The sequence below is a fragment of the Drosophila teissieri genome, chromosome 3R (assembly GCF_016746235.2).
Source record: "Drosophila teissieri strain GT53w chromosome 3R, Prin_Dtei_1.1, whole genome shotgun sequence".
Lineage (NCBI taxonomy): Eukaryota > Metazoa > Arthropoda > Insecta > Diptera > Drosophilidae > Drosophila > Drosophila teissieri.
Window position 1 is genome coordinate 15,063,629 of NC_053032.1, and position 3,495 is coordinate 15,067,123.

At 42.4% G+C, this 3,495-nt stretch overlaps 1 long non-coding RNA gene across 2 annotated transcripts; it reads left to right on the plus strand.

Moving 5' to 3' along the window:
* The first annotated feature begins 764 nt into the window (after positions 1–764).
* LOC122621736 lies at positions 765–1,293 on the plus strand. 2 transcript variants are annotated; one of them, XR_006326241.1, is made up of 2 exons: positions 765–876; positions 979–1,293. It is a non-coding gene; the product is annotated as an uncharacterized LOC122621736 (long non-coding RNA). The 2 variants fall into 2 exon arrangements; XR_006326242.1 differs by having other exon boundaries at positions 819–899.
* The last annotated feature ends 2,202 nt before the right edge of the window (positions 1,294–3,495 follow it).

Sequence of the window (3,495 nt, forward strand, 5' to 3'; positions counted from 1 at the left end):
TGATCCTTCTGTCTGTGGTGCTGCTGTTGTCCTTAGTTTACGCAGCGGGACGTGAGTGAGACAGCAGACTGCCAGAGATTCTATCTGAGGAAATATTCTTTTCTTTTGCCTTCTGACTTGGCATTGAATAGTTGCACGCAAAACAAATACAGTGCCAGCCATTTCGACCATTGCTGACGTCACAATAAAAGAAAAATACATTTTCGATATGGAAGGCATTCTACAGTGGTCATTCGATTGTAATAGTAATGTTTTCTCAGAGGGGGTAAATAAAATGAACAAATGCTTTCATCAGACATTAAGCAGTACAATAATTTAATTCTACATGTATCCAAACTTTTTAATAAAAAAAAAAAATCAGACATTAAGTAATCGAGTTAGGGGACTAAAATAACGTTGCATACTTCAATGGGCATGTTTGAAAGGGTTAATAATTAGGGTCTGCTATCGAAGAACAGATATCGTTCCATTCCAGCATACACAACGAGAGACACACCACCGAATCAGACTTGCCTTACGTCTACACAACTAAATCCCCATAAGAAGAAAAAAGAATGCACTTTAACTTTCTTTCAATTAATTTGAATTAAGGAAACAGATACTACGATATTACAACAATTAGATAATAGATAAACGTAAAGTATAATGATAAAGGGAAACATAAATATAGTCTAGCAGAATAACGAACGTTAGATTCCCATTAGGTAATAGTCATGTATGATTTCTGCATCCTATTAAAAACTAATAAAAACAAAAGAAAAAAATGGTCACCCAAGTAGGCTCCCGTTTCAAATATTTCTTATAACTTTTCCCAATTTAAAAAAAAAAAAACATAATATTTTTCATAAGCCACAGTACTTATTTCAATCAAAAAATGTAAGAAGGGATTTTGTTCTAAAGTTTGTATACAGAGATGGTCAAAAAAGTGTGATATAAGTGTTTTAAAAGTATTACAAGAGCGCCAACTGTGCCTTTTAGGAGTGCAAGCAGGCATCACCATCTGTGACATGCGGTTAAAGGCGGACGCAGCATATGGGCCCTGGGATAAAGGGGCTTTGTACACTACCAATCGGGTTCTTGGACACGGACATTTGGCCCGTCTAGGTGTGCGAATATGATTTCTGGTTCTGTTCTGGGCAGCGGTGTGCATTTCGGTTTCCCTGCTCTTTTGCGGTTGTCAGGTGGCACATGTGAATAAATCATCCGCGATAAGAGCGAAGTGAGTGCTCATGTTTATGGCCTTAATGGCTTTGGTCACACCAAATAAAATTTGCATTTCAGTGGCAAAACGAAGTAAAATCCGGCCCAGATAAGTTTGAAATAGGAGAAGAGTGAGGCGAATAGATGCCATTGAGCGATAGCACTGATAGCTCTTAATTACCGCCTAATTAATTAAGAGATGAGCGATGTGCCCCGAATTTCCAGTTGGCAGTGCGCTGGAAAGAGTCGGCGCTACTGGGTTGTGAGAGTGTTAGTATGTGTGTGCGAACACGCCCTCTCAGCGGCTTGAGCGCAATTAGAGGGTGCGAATGAGATAGCGACAGCACTTCCAAGACTGCCTTGGTTGGTCGCTCCCTTCCAGTCGCACGTATGGCGACGCCGGAACGGTTGGCAGTGGAACAACGTTCGCTCTGTCTCACTTCCACGCGACCGCGTCGCTTGGCGATCGATCGTTGCCAGGACGACTGGAAGTGGCCCAAACACGTCGCCCGCGTGTTCCATTGCCAGTGCGTTCCGCCAGGACTGGTTTTTCCATTCGTTTCGTGGCGCCAGCTCAGTTCTTGTTGGAATCTCAAAGCGTTTACGTGGCCGCAGCGCAGTAGAGTCACGTTTGAAAGAGAGCGAGTGAGAGATAGCGACTTAGAGCTTCCCGTCTCCCCGCAGAGTGCGAGTGAGAGAGCGCGCTCCATCGCCTTTGTGCCTCGTTTCAAATGCCTGTGTTCCGTCTGTCCCAGTCCGTTTTTTTGGCACTGTTGTTCATTCGCTCATTCACTCGTTTCTGGCGCTCGCGTGCAGTCGCTGCTCCCTCCTAACGGTTGTTCCGCCGTCGCCAGAATCCCGCTAAAAGGTGCGTGCGTGTGTGTGTGTGCGTGAGTGTCTCCCGAAAAAGGCGATACAACAACAGTAGAGGCGAAAACTGAAACAACGGCGAAACGCAACACGCGATACCCTGTAACTGAATGTCCTGCAAAGGCTTCGTGGAGTCACGTGTGCGAATAGCAGAATAGCCGGCGGTCATTCACTTTTCTCTTTTTTACTATTCTAACACACCCACGCGTGCGTGTGTGTGTGCGTGCCTGAAAAATGTCACTTTGACAACTCGCCTCTGGTTGCTCTGCCGGCTGCGCTGCCGGCGGATCTGCCGACGTCGACGTCGATCGTGCCGCAAAATGATTTGCGTGCCGTTCTTGCGTTAGCGCTTTTGGTTCCGTGCCGATTTTGATTTCCTCTGTTGCATGCGTCGTCATCGCAAACATCGCCCATTGATAAACCAGAGCCCACGAGCAACAACACCAGCCACACAAACGGCAAAAGTGCAAGTGAAAAAGCAAAAGTGTTGCCACGAAAGAACCAAAACAATAACCTGCAAATCGCAGCCACTCGAATCGAAACAAAAAATCACAAACAACAACCCGTTTCTAAAAGCAATTGAAAAAGGATTGGAGGATTTTCATAGTCTTCTCAGTAGAAGAAAAGATTTTTCTTACAACTCAAACTGCATTTAAACTTCTGGCACACTAAACACAAGTGCTATTCAATTTAACTACCATTGGTGGTTGACTCTGATGTTTAAGAATTGGCTTATATAATTTGTTATATTGGATAGGATAGGAAAGCAATTAAATCGTTTTTGATACAAATACGGAAAAAGAAATCCTTTCCTTCGTTTGTGAAAAAGCTTAAGTGTGTCAATCTTTGCAACAACCGCTAAGCATTTATCATTAGAGCTTTGTGATATAAAAATTTATGCAAATTAAAATACATTTACTCGTTTTTACTTTTAAAATACTATTTTTTCGAGATTAATCAAAATTACATTTCAAAACTCAAAAACAAATCCTATTAGACAATGGGATTTATTTTAAATGAACGGTAGTATTTTTTCCGTCGGAGGCCAATTACTATATAAATCAAATGGGTTCAACCAAAGTTATAGCTTCAGAAAGTCATACAGCCCACAATCGAATGCATTAAAATCAAAATTCCCAGCCTTTCTCAATTGCTGAATCACAGTCTCGCATTAAATCCCCCATTTAGCTCCAGCCAACTGAAACTACAGTGCAATATATTTACAAATAAAAAAAAGGAGCGCGGGAAATGAAAAAAGCAAACAAAATGTAAGCGTGATGATAATTAAAAATAAATACAAAGAAGAAAAAACGAAATTTACGCGTGGCTACAACTCCGAAACCGAAAACCCGCAGCAGGATCTCGCGGATCTGATCGCACTCAGCTCCTGGCTGTGTCTGTGTGCGAGTCCGTGTGTGTGAGAGT